We start from the raw sequence: 14,134 nt of genomic DNA, 5'->3' as shown, positions 1-14,134 counted from the left end.
TGCGCGGCTGCCGGGGGTGTCGCGTCCTATCCCCGGCAGCGAGCGTATCATAGAGCTCTCTGTGTGCCGGAAGTCGCAGCCGCAGCACAAGCCCACAGAGAGCTCTATGATACGCGCGCTGTCGGGGGTAGGACGCGACACCCCCGGCAGCCGCGCATCAGACGGGGGACTGAAAGAAAAAAGGCTCGATGGGGGAGCGCGTTGTAAGGTGAGTTTGTTTGTTTTTTTTAAACCCGCTTTCCGGGGGGTGGGGGGGGGGAGGAGAGAGAAGGGGGCATCTACAAGGGGGATGGGGAGAAGAGGGCATCTATAAGGAAGGAGGGGAGAGGGGGACATCTATAAGGAAGGGGGGAGAGGGGGACATCTATAAGGAAGGGGGGAGAGGGGGGGAGAGGGGGACATCTATAAGGGAGGGAGAAGGGGGCATCTATAAGGGAGGGGGGAGAAGGGGGCATCTATAAGGGAGGGGGGAGAGAAGGGGATCTATAAGGAAGGGGGGGGGAGGAGGGCATCTATAAGGAAGGGGGGAGAGGGGGACATCTATAAGGAAGGGGGGAGAGGGGAACATCTATAAGGGAGGGAGAAGGGGGCATCTATAAGGAAGGGGGGAGAGGAGGGCATCTATAAGGAAGGGGGGGAGGGCATCTATAAGAAAGGGGGGGAGAGGGAGACATCTATAAGGAAGGGGGGAGAGGGGGACATCTATAAGGGAGGGAGAAGGGGACATCTATAAGGGAGGGGGGAGAGAGGGACATCTATAAGGAATGGGGGGAGAGGGAGACATCTATAAGGAAGGGGGGAGAGTGGGACATCTATAAGGGAGGGGGGAGAGTGGGACATCTATAAGGGAGGGGGGAGAGGGGGGCATCTATAAGGAAGGGAGAAGGGGGTATCTATAAGTGGGGGGGGAGAGGGCCATCTATAAGGAAGGGGGGGAGAGGGAGACATCTATAAGGAAGGGGGGAGAGGGGGACATCTATAAGGGAGGGAGAAGGGGGCATCTATAAGGAAGGGGGGGAGAGGGGGACATCTATAAGGAAGGGGGGAGAGGGGGACATCTATAAGGGAGGGAAAAGGGGGCATCTATAAGGAAGGGGGGGGGAGAGGGGGACATCTATAAGGAAGGGGGGAGAGGGGGACATCTATAAGGGAGGGAGAAGGGGGCATCTATAAGGGATGGGGGGAGAGGGGGACATCTATAAGGAAGGGGGGGGGAGGGACATCTATAAGGGGGGGCAACATAGGGGGAGAGGGGGCCATCTATAAGGGGACAACATAGGGGAGAGGTGCACAACATAGGGGAGAGGGATATTATTAAGGGACAACATTGGGGGAGAGGGGAACATCTATAAAGGGACAATATAGGGGGAGAGGGGGCCATCTATAAGAGGATAACATAGGAGGGGCCATCTATAGGGGGGGCAACATAGGGGACCATCTATTAGGGGACAACATGGGGGGCATCTATAAGGGGGACAGCATGGGGGGCTTCTATAAGGGGGGCAACATAAGGGGGCTATTTATAAGGAGGGGCGACAGAGAGGAGGGCCATATAATAAAATGGGATCACATAGAGTCAGCCTTCCCACTAAATGAGGGTGTAAAGGGGCCAATGCAGATGTGCAGTATAGAGAGATGAGGATGGTGCCAGTGTGAGGAGACTAATATGTTTTTCTGGCAGATTCTGTGGATTTGTGGCTCGGAGAAGGAGATGGAGAAGAAAATGAAAAGGGAAGAACTCCGATCAGAGAAGACGTCCCCTGTAAGTCACCTGATATAACTGTACTGTAATTTATATGGTGTACAGGACCTGTGTAGAGCTGAGTGTGTTGATGGCATAGTGGTCAATCGAGAGGGGGCGGGCGGGGGGGGGGGGGCCCAATCAAAAGTTTGCTATGGGGCCCAGCCATTTCTAGTTACGCCCCTGGCTTGAATTATCTGCATTTGATTGCTGGTGGTTGAAGAAGTTGGATGCAGCCCTAAGACCTCCCTAGGGCTGCATCAAACTTCTTCAGACACTCGTAATAGAATTCAGAATATTCAGGTTTATCCAAACCAGCGCATGCTCAAGACTTGCTCATTTCTATCAATGAGTTGAGATCCAACATGCCTGATTCCTCCCTTCCCTGACATCACCCTTTTGGGAGAGAGCTGGGGGGCCACTATACATGTTAGATGGTTGGCCAATCACACCAAAGCATTAATACCACTGCTTTACATATTGCAGCTGAGAATCATTTTATTGAATTGGCTGAGTTGCTATACCAGACACAGCCACATGCGCATGGAAGACCAATTTGGCTAAGAGGGTGTAAAGGTAGGAATTGTTGTTCATGAGGCTCTGAGTAGAAAGACTCCCACAATAATCATCCAGTAAAGAGTTAGAGGACCCTACTAATGGCACAGTGACAGATCTCAGCTCTTTAGTTTACCTATTGTATTGGAATATGGAGAAAAAAAAATATCACAAGAGACAATAAAATACATACATAAGATTTTTTTTTTTAATAAGGCTGGAGATACAGACATACAATTTTTTTTTTCTTCCCAATTCTTGAAATACCAGCTTGATTAAAACATAACAAACATTTTCAACAGACAATTTTAATGATAAAGGAAATGTTGTGTCCAGTGTAAATGTGATGGTGGCTAAGGCCCACAAAGGAAAAGAAAGCCTTTTATTCATGGGATGGCGTCTGCAGCGTTAGGAGCAAAGCTTTTAATTATGTTGCAGCATGATGGAGGCTGACAATTTAGATCTGCTGCAAATGCAAGAGAAAATTCCAAATTGCTCACTTGATAAGCAAATGTTTCTGTTACAACTTCCAGTGTGAAAAGGACTCGCAAACATTTTTGTTAATTATGTATTACAGCTGTCCTTCATAAACTTAATTACTAATTGCTGAAAGGCAATGGGATTCCATTTGCATATGTACACGAAAGGCATGAAATATGCAGAAATATGATTTTAATTAGCATGCAATGATATGAAGGGATACAAATCAAACTGGCATGTTATAAGATTTTTAACATTAAACACGGAATTCATCTGGACACTTCGCATATAATGGACGCGGCTGAATTCTGTGATGAAGACAGCATTCAATTTAATACTAGGGCTTTACCAGCGTGATGCCAAAGTGCTGCTTCCTTGCCAGCTATTCTTAATAAAAGAAATAATAAAAACAGAAATAGTATATATTATAGGCATCATAGTACTGACAGAATAGAGAATGCCAGATTCCTATGAGGCTGGAATCACATGTGCAACTGTTGTGGCAATTTTTTTGAGCCAAATACAGGACTAGATGTAGAAGAGAGGAGACATACCAGACTTTTCTTAAAGGCTTGGAGTACTTGGTGATTCCCAATTGTGTGACCAGGAAGCATTGTGAGGCAACCCCTTCACTCATCCAAGTGAATGGGGTCATGCTGCAGATTTTCTACTTGTACGAGTGAATGGTTTGCATGACTAGGAATCGCCATGTAGCTCCAGCCTTTAGCTCAGTGCGGGCCTCACCAGTAAAGCGCCCCCTAGTTGCTGGTGAGGCACAGCATTATGGAGGCAGTTTTCGTGAAAGTGACTATAGTCACTGTACACTCTCTTCCCTGGCTGCCACAATCTCTGGTTTGGTAACATAATTTACCTATTTTGATGTCATACAGAGTTTAGGAAACAAATGAGGGGTAGAGTGAGCAATAGTTTGTATTTTTGCATGGATTTCCACCACAGAAGGTGAAGCCCCAGCTTCCTCTTGTTTATTCTGGTGAGGCCCAGTCATCACATTGCTCTGTTAGGTGAGGCCCCAGCAGAAAAAGTTTGAGAGGTGCTGCTTTATCTTACCCTTTCTTGTGGTTCCACTTTTAATGTTGGCTCTATTAAAGGGCAACTATAATCTTTAGGATATGCTATCAAAAAACCTGCCACCACCTTGCTCCCGAAGCAGACACACATCAAATATGGATTCCTTCCAGCAGCGCAGTAGACTGCAATGCAATCAACTGTGTAGCTGGAAGGAATCCGTACCTAGTGCGTGCCTGCATTGGGATAAAGGTGGGAAGGCGGCTGGAACGCAGCAGCAGTTTTATTTGTGTATACTGCCATCCACTAAAGAATATAGCTATCCTTTAATACAGCTGCATGATATATACCGTAAAGGGTCCATTGGCTTTAATGGACTGAACAAAGTCTGAATGGTATGTTTCTAGAACATATATCTTTCTAGACCTAGCAAAAAGAATATGGGCTCATTTACTAATAAGCTTTCGGCAGAAAATTGTCATTTTATTTGTCAATTTTCCTTAACTGTTTACGGTTACACCTATTATTTTTGTAGAAAAATCAGAAAAAATGGGTGTGTCGTAATAAACCTGCCACAACAAACATATTTTTAAAGCAAATCATTATTTTTTTTGTGTTTTCCATTGTAAATATAAATCTGTTGGTTTGGGAAATTAAAACGTTGATGTGTAGGGGTCTATATGTTCAGGAAATAGATTGTAGATTGTGTTTTGTATATCAAAATCAATAGGTCTGCTGTGGTATTCATCAGGAAACCAGTCTGTTTGTAGTCCCACAGACTGTATATCAGTGATGTATGGCCCAAACATAATGTGAAGCCAGCCTCAACACTCCTATTGGGAAATATAGTAAATACTAGTATTCTTAATTAAACAACAGCAGAGCATCTTTAATAGGAACTCAGCACTGTGCTGTTCCTCTTACACCTACTGCAAACATTAATAAATTGATTGATTTACATTATTAGCCCTGTTCACTGTAGCTGATCAGCTGATCGGAGCAGGTGCCAGGTGATGGCATCCACTGTTCAATGACTTGTTCTGAGCTGTACTGTATATTTTTGCTGGAAAAACCCTAAACAAATGGAAATGTTATGTAAAGGATGGACCAGGCTCATCTCTGAGGAGCGGAGTCTAAGGAGCACCCAGTTTTCCCCCTGCTGCAATACAGGATGTGCTTCGCTGCGGGAATGTCCCATATTGCTGCCCTCAGAGAAGGTCTCCAGTGACCATCGACCGGACCAGGGAATAGGTATTCTCTTTCTGCTGTTAAACCTCAATGTACTATGTGAATACGTTGATCAGACTGGAGCTGAGCAGAGAAGCAGGGTTGGAACAAGATCCATACTGCTAAAATGTCGATAGGAATCAAAGAAAGTGATGGATAGCCAGGAAGCACAGATGTGGTTTGCTGACTAAAACAACATCTAGTTGAACATGGAGGTCAGGAGCTGATGGCAATAAATGCCTTCAGGTATTTGGCGTAGAATTTACTAGAATTTGTGTGCTGACCCTTTAAATACAGAAGAACAAGCGTGCCTCTGCCACTAGAGGGAGCCCAGTCCCACAGGAAGTCTGCTCAGCACAGGACAGGATGCAGAGGCCGGTGAGAACAAGCAGCAAGACAAACATGCCCAGATTGCAGCACCACCCACAACAGGCACGACCGCGGACCAGATTAAAGGTCATGGCATGTGCCGTTACATGCTAACATCAATTTGTCCATTTAGTCCTACATTTCCAGGAGGAATAATAGAGGAAAACAAAATGTACAGATATATTTCAAAATTATACGGTTTTAAATGTTTAATGTACAGTAAATAAAAGTATTAACTGAAAGAGACTTGTCAGGAGATCTGCCAAGTGCACTTTAACCTCTTAGGTTAAGATAACTGTGTATTTGAACATCTTTGACTCCTATTGTCCTCCTTGTTATATTATATTTAATAGCAACCACTGGAAATAATGAATAGGTACGGGCTGGCAAACATCTTCTGTGGCAGACTAATCTTATGAATAAGGGCCCTATATTTCCTTAGCCTTGGGGGCTTTGCCTCAGGGTTCATTACTGCCAGGAATATACTCATCCTATGTACGCATGCTGCTTTCAGGAGTGATCAATTAAATATTTGTCTTTATGATTCAAACATTTTACAAGTCTAATTGATTGCCTGTAATAACTATCAAGCAGTTCTTTCATGTCTAGACTGTCACACGCTATGAAAAATCTACATAGTTTCATCTACGTAGGAGAAGAGGGGGTATTCTTTATGGCTCTGTTCAAGTCAATGTGTTTTGATTGGATGGGAAGATTTACATTCACTGTAATGCAGGCTCTAGGCTCTAAAACAGAAAAGTCATTGCCGATGCAGAGAGGCATTAGAGATGCCATTTATTAGTTATGGATCTCTAAGGGGAGAATGATCAGCTTGTAATACCTGCCCCATGGTCAATTTCTTTCTTTTTTTCCTAAAGCAGGATGCTGTTTAAACCTTGATGGTTTTGTAGAACTTAAGACCACAGGAGACTTTACAATAAGTGATTCTATTAGAAAACAGATATACAATATGTCAGCTGTATAATACACTCTATAAAATGTTTAAGGACCACTTGTCGTAAATGTACTGTACAGTGTGAGGTCATGGTTTTCTGACCACTAAGCACTCAACATGCTCCAGCTAGACTGCATTTTTTAAAGGGGTTATCCAGCGCTACAAAACCATGGCCACTTTCCCCCTACTGTTGTCTCCAGTTTGGGGGGGGGGGGGGGGTTGAAACTCAGTTCCATTGAAGTAAATGGAGCTTAATTGCAAACTGCACCTCAACTGGAGACAACAGTAGGGGGAAAAGTGGCCATGTTTTTGTAGCGCTGGATAACCCCTTTAAGAGGTTTTCCTATGAATGCCACTCTTCACCAAGCCACAGGATAAGTAGTGAGAGCAGATGCAGGTTCAGGCTATGTTCACATGCTGTAAAATCATGGCCACTGTTTTACATGTTCCTGCGACCAATACTGCCATACTGCCACAGGAAGATTATTTTATTTCTATTTGGATTGCGGACACCTTTGATCTGTGATCTGTGACCTTTCCTGTCGTTTTGGTGATCTGTGCACACAGTGTCTGCTCTCAGGCACGCTCTATACATAGATGGCATAGCATAGATCAGTATATGCAATCTAATGATTGCATATTTTACAGAGAATAGAAGTGTAAAAAAAAAATAAAAGTGTAATAAAAAAAAGCTTTTAAAAGTATAAAAAAAAAAACTTATAAACCCCCTCCCAATAAAAGTTTGAAAGACCCCCTTACCCATAATAAAAATAAAAATATAAGAAAATAAATAAACATATTAAAAATCGTAGCATGCGGAATTGTCCAATCTATTAAAATATAACATTATTGTTCCTGCACAGTGAATGGGGTAAACGGAAAGAAAAAATCAACAATCCTGGTGTTTTTTTTTATTTGATTATATATCTTTAAAAAATTTATAAAAATCTACATTTTTATGTTACACCAATATGATATTAATAAAAACTAGAGATCATTGCGCAAAAAATGACACCCCCAACCAGGTGAAAAAATAAAAGCCCTATGGCTCTTAGAAGGTGAGGAGGAACATTGCATTAATCTGACCCGGACTTTTGTGCATCAAAGGGCTCTATCTTGAAGGGGTTAAAAAAGCTACATACTGTACATACATTAATATCCAATATATTTTGGATTATTGCTTTTTATTATTACATCTAGACAACCACTACAAGCATACAGAAACAGGTGTACTGTCTGTGCCTTTTACCTATTGCCAATAGACTTGCAGAACCCTTGGTGAAACACAACTATCTATATTTTCTGAACTTGTGGGCACTTTAACAATGTGCTACAAAAGTATACAGGTATAAAAGGGAGCAACAAACTTGACATTTTTCAATACTATTCATTATGATTTTTTTTATCTGACTGCTATAAATTGTAAAGAAAATTGAACGGTGACACCAGCATATGGAAAGATGGAATGAGGACAGTAGATGATGGTCATAGAGCGTCTCCTCTTCCTACCTGTACACTAACTAGTAGGGATGAGCGACCTGAACCGAACTTTGAGAAAGTTCGTAAAGAAACTGTTTAAAATAACAATAACAAATAAAATCACAGAATAGACCAGGACACAAGCAATTATTACTCCTATAATCCCTTGTATCCTGGTTTTCTGTGAATATCAAGATGTGTGCTGTCACCCCTGTTAGGGTGAGAACTTAAATTAGTTTCCTCAGATATACCTGGGTCTGTGAGTATCAACCAAGACACATAAAAGCAACTTCAGTGTTCAAGCTGATTTACTTTATTAAGTCAAAATCTCAGTTCATGTCTTTACAATAAAGGTTCAAAAAATAGGACAACTCCGTTTAGCCACAAGAAAAAAAAAAAAAAAAAACAGTCCCAAAAAAGTCCGTCACTGTCCCAGAAAAAAAAAAGTCCCATCGGCTGTCCCATCACTGCACAGTTGTGTAGAAAATTGTTGGCGACTCATTGGGATTCTTGGTGTCCAAAACCGTGCACCCCAGTGCTGATGTCTAGTCCTTTAATTATGGGCAAGGGCAGTACATGTCTGTTACTGCCCATTGGGCCAACATTCCCCCAGAAGACCATCAGAAAGTTAGCCCATTCTTGCCACTGTCACCTCTCCGATGCTTTAGGGGGCCAGTTCTGCAAAAGTTGTGCTTCCACCAGCTTGCAACCATCCACCGCTTTGACTGCAGTCCAACCTGCCCTGGTGTCTTACCAACGATGTCAGGCCCGGCACTCTCAGGCTGTCCTCCATTTTGTGAGCCTGGGTGAACGGAGCCACAGTGGCAGGAGCTCCTCCGGACCATCAGGGAGGAGATATATGAATGGCTGACCCAAGGTCAACTAACGGTGGGAAGTGTTGTAGCCCACAAAGGGAGGAACCTTTTCTCTGCAGTGCAGCAGGGAGGGCTCTGTCATACACCTTGCATGGCACATGTGATAAACCTCATAGTGCAAAGGTTTCTGTGAACATGTCCTGTCAATTGTTGATCCCTTTTGAGGATGTGACTCTGTTTGTGAGCAGGCATGACTATTGGATCAATGACATCATCCCACTCATCTGTGTTCTGGAAAGTGCGCTGAACAACATCATCAGCGAGGATTCCCAGGCCACCACTCCAAGGCTGAACATCCTCCTCCTCCGTCAACTGTCTGTTCTCAACCATACTGGCCTGGGTACAATCAGGTACTGCCTCCTCCTCCTCCTCAAATAGTCTGTTCTCAACCATACTGGGCTGGGTGCAAGCAAGTGTTGCCGCCTCCTCCAATAAACTCTTTTAAACCATACTGGGCTGGGTGCAATCAAGTGCTACTGCCTCCTCCTCCTCCGTCAATTGTCTGTTCTCAACCATACTGGGTCCAATATAGTACTATTACTGCTGCTGGTTCCACTGTCAAATGTCTATTTTCCACCCTACTGGGTCCAAGAAACAATGTGTCCTATATCCCGTGTAATCACTTACACCTTGGCTAATTTTTTTTCACTATTTTTGCACTTAGATTTTTTCCACTTTTTTCATTGTAATAGCAACTGCAACTAAACAAAACTATACCCTATCACACTCCCACTATTGTAGCTGCAATTATTCAGCCGAAAAAAAAGGGGAAATTTTGGCAGCACATCTATGACTCTGTTCACACTGCAGGTTGCACGCTGCTTGTGGCTTAAGTACAGACAAAAAACAAAAGGTGCAACAGCAACCCACAGGTGCAAGGACTTACCGTATATACTCCTCCCAGTGTACACACGGCAAACACCTGCTCTGTAGATATTAAAAATTTAAATATAAAGAATTTTTTTTAGAAAAGTGAGGATCTTAGCAAACTGTTTGATCAAACGTGGCGACATGGTACACACTGTTTGATCAAATAGTTTGATAAGATCCTCACTTTTCTAAAAAAAAATCTTTATATTAAAATTTTTAATATCTACAGAGCAGGTGTTTGCCGTGTGTACACTGGCAGGAGTATATACCGTAAGCCCTTGCACCTGTGGGTTGCTGTTGCACCTTTTGTTTTTTGTCTGCAATTATTCAGCCGTTATAGCAAGGTTCGTTTTAGGTTCGGTTCGTACAAATCCGAACTTCACGAAAGTTTGCCGGATCGAACCGAACTTTTCAAAAGTTCGCTCATCCCTACTAACCAGTCAGTAAAGGTGGCCATACACGTTCGACAATTAAAGGGCAAACATTGTGCGCCCATTAGTTATCTCTCACTTTCGGACAATGGCATCCCTATACACAGAATTGTTCGGCTTGGCCAAGCAATCCTGTGTTCTCTATGGGAAGGGGAGGGTTAAGCTTCAGCCACAGAGATCTGGCAGTGGCTTATCTTTTCCAGAAAAAAAGGCGTCCAGTGGTGATTATTCATCACACCCCATCTCTACAGACAATGGACAGTTGGAACAGCCCCATTCACCTCACACAAACGGTCGAACCTGCTACAAGTGAAAGAGTTACACCTTTTTCTGTGTTTTGGACGTCTTCTGAATCAATGGGATAGGCACGGACTCCACTTGAAATTCCATGCTGATTCCGTAGTGTGAACATACCGTTAAAGCGCAACTATAATTTAAGCGACCAAAAAATTAAATTTCTCAAATAAAAAGCTCACGTGATACCCTTTAAAACCCTTTAACTTGTGTGTATATCTTGTGCAGTTGCTGAGATATCCCCAGTTGTTCGGCTCAAACAAATAAATGAATTTTTCTTCTGGCTGACAGAAAGTGGGCGTGGCCTATCCCTCATCTCCCTCAGTGCACACAGCGAGCTCTACTATGAATCAGCGGGTTGCTAATGGAGTATCAGGTGATGGAAGATGGGCGATCTGTGAAAACTGGGTGACCTCTAACTAGCAGAAAGAGTTAATACACAATGTACAGCCCCTTTGCATTCTGCCAGAGTACCCACCCATGTAATTCACCCCCCTAATCCGCTGGTATATGTAGTGTAGGGCAAGGCTGTTATATGTAGTGTAGGGCAGGCTAGTATATGTAGTGTAGGGCAGGGCTGTTATATGTAGTGTAGGGCAGGCCTGGTATATGCAGTGTAGGGCAGGGCTGTTATATGTAGTGTAGGGCAGGGCTGGTATATGTAGTGTAGGGCAGGGCTGGTATATGTAGTGTAGGGTAGGGCTGTTATATGTAGTGTAGGGCAGGGCTGTTATATGTAGTGTAGGGCAGGGCTGGTATATGTAGTGTAGGGCAGGGCTGGTATATGTAGTGTAGGGCAGGGCTGGTATATGTAGTGTAGGGCAGGGCTGTTATATGTAGTGTAGGGCAGGGCTGTTATATGTAGTGTAGGGCAGGGCTGTTATAGGTAGTGTAGGGCAGGGCTGGTATATGTAGTGTAGGGCAGGTCTGTTATATGTAGTGTAGGGCAGGGCTGGTATATGTAGTGTAGGGCAGTGATAGCAGATAACAGTGTGCACATCCATTATACATGTTATCCCCATAAGTCTCTGGTGGTCTCTGCAATGTTAGGAAGGCAGCAGGTGCACTGTCCCCACAGACCCCCAGCTTCCCACTCCTACCTCAGTGTGGAGCCGACAGCACTGCATCCCCACTGAGCAGGAAGTAGTGGAGGCTGAGGGGTTTGCTGTGCAGGAAAGGCTGAGGCTCGGGGCAGGTTGTCAGCAGAGATGGGTGATGGCCCCAATATTACTGATTGATGTACAGCCAAGAGTACACCACCCGCAGCCGGAGCAGGGGGTGGGGCTTGCCGTCTGGGGGCGGGCCTTATGGGACATTCATTTGCCCCACACAAACAAATGAATATCCTGATAAGCCCCGCCCCCCGGACGGCAAGCCCCGCCGTATTTATACGAAGAGATAAATTGTGTAAAAATCTTAACATTTCGATTATTGGGAGATTGCTATCCTGATCTTTTTTTGCTTTGAATGACGAACACATCTGCGGCCAATCGCCAAATTACCAGCGATAATTTTAGAGCATTATGAAATACAGCAGTTAAAGTCGGTCGTCGTTTAATCGAATCCTGTTGAATATGGTAGAACTTCACAATGCAGCACTCATGATACTTGTTTTAGCAACATATTTTATATAGACTGAATAAAAAATAAAAAAGTGCCACAAGTGCTGGATTACATTCGCTGCATTATGGCTTAAAATCACCAATCTAGCTCATCTGCAGCATTTTGTCTTGAAGAATGGGAAATAAATCCCAGTGCTGAGATAAGCAGAGCTAATAGAGTCACATACAGTACCTCAACAGACTTAATGACTATCTGTCATTGAAGAAAATGGTGACCCCCCCAATAAAAATTAAAAATCTATTTTATTTCCAGATTGTGATGCAATAAAACAGGAACGACACCAAGGGGGTGAATTGAATGTAGATTTCCTACACAATACATTGCTCTGGGACGCCTCTCTATATATTTAATTACTTATCTGTCACTTTTAGTCATGTCCCTGATGACCAACATATTGGAGACAAAACATTAACAATAAGCTGCAGGCTCTAATGGAACCAATGAGGGCATTCTCTGCCTAAATACTAGAAAATGATTATTCTTATTCAAATAAAATCGGAAATCCACAAAAAAAAAATCTGCAAGAGCTGTGATAAAAATGTCACACTTGGTTGGATGTTTCTGTTATGGATGTATAGTATACCGTGTGGATGCTAAGAAACTGAGGCACAAGGGTGCCCGCTGTGACTCTAAGGGTGACCCAATGTGACATCAATGCACATCTCATCAAACACATAATTATATATTAAGACTTTAACCATTCCATGTACTGATTATAGCTTACACATTACATCTGCACACGCTAATTTATAGAAGATTATGCTGAATACCCCTATATATCTCAAAATGTTAAATGCTAAAATGTGTAAATATCTATTTATATATATTTTTACATATAAACATACACAGCATATATCCACCGTAGTGTAGCAAAGATGTCTCTGCATAAGAAGATCACATAGCTCTTTATACCCAAGACTCCAATTTTCTTGTGGCAACTATGTAATATTTTGCAATGTAAAACTGACTGAGATGGAAGCTATTTTGCATGCTACAGTGGACATGGCTAACAAATGAGAGTTCTGTGGGCTGAGTGCTAGTCCCCTGCCTCATCTGCCACCCCTAATGACAGCAGCCACCTGCTGTTTTATTGTCACAGCTGGAGCCAGTTCACACTCCTTGGTGCCGAGTTCTGCCCATGAGCGCCAAGCTATCTCTTCGCCTCATTACTTTGATGAACTTTTTATGGTCAGCACCCATGAAGACCTCATCTAGGACTACAGAGCCCAGACTGGCTGCAGGGAGTGCTTCTAGCGAGCATGAAGCAATAAGGCACAGTTAGGCTGGAGCTGCTCCTGACTGTCGCTTACTTAACAAGTCACTCTACCATACTTTGACTCTCAACAGACCGCAACAAGTAAGACATGAATCACTTGTAGATAACCCAAATGGCTTAAAAATGCGTCCTGTTTTCCCAGGTGTCATTTTTCAAATGTATTTATTTTCAGATATTTATCAAATTAGTTAACAAAAAAATCATTTCAAAATACCAAAATCCAACTTTCTTAACAGCTTTATGTGACTACAGTGTTTCTGTTTCTGCCTGCACATGATCTATTGGTGTGTTTCTGTGAACATTTTATTGTAAAATATTGCATAAATTACAACAATTCATTGATTCTATAGAAAAGAAAACATATAAGAGCAAAGCTGCACATTCAATGTACAGAGGCTTATGCAGTTGCTGTGCATTTGTATTACATACCTACAGTGACTGTGTATGGACTCTCTGCCCTAAAAACATTATAACTAGAGATGAGCCCACATCAAGCATGCTCAAGAGCGATCGTTCGCCATTTGAATAAGTTGAATGCAGCCCTAGGGAGTGCGGAAAAACATGGATACAGCCATAGGCTGTATCCATGTTTTCCGGCATTCCCTAGGGCTGCATCTAACTTCTTCAGCCACCAATATACAAGTGTTTAACAATCGGATTCTAGCATGTACTTATCTCTAATTATTACTATATTCGAGGCTGGCGATGGTACCTGGGCTTCTGGAGGGCCCACTTAGCAGCCAGGTGTTCATGTGTTCTGAATTTGGTTAAATGCTGCCAGATCCTCCTCTCATCTGCCATTGAGGGGGAGTTTGGAGACCACTGTACACATTTAATGGTGCACCCCACACTTCTAACATGTATGGTCACCTTAAGAACCCTATTTATTTCCACTGAATAAAAAAATCTGCTATGGTTATTTAAATCCCTAGC

The 14,134-nt window shown here is 43.1% G+C and overlaps 1 protein-coding gene across 1 annotated transcript in view; it reads right to left on the bottom strand.

Moving 5' to 3' along the window:
* The window catches only part of ZNF407 (zinc finger protein 407), a 423,344-nt gene that overhangs the window by 258,025 nt on the left and 151,185 nt on the right, over positions 1 to 14,134 (bottom strand). The window lies entirely within an intron of this gene.

Source organism: Dendropsophus ebraccatus, chromosome 2 (assembly GCF_027789765.1).
Source record: "Dendropsophus ebraccatus isolate aDenEbr1 chromosome 2, aDenEbr1.pat, whole genome shotgun sequence".
Lineage (NCBI taxonomy): Eukaryota > Metazoa > Chordata > Amphibia > Anura > Hylidae > Dendropsophus > Dendropsophus ebraccatus.
Note: the sequence above shows the minus strand (reverse complement) of the source record. Positions and strands in the feature narration are given on the sequence as shown.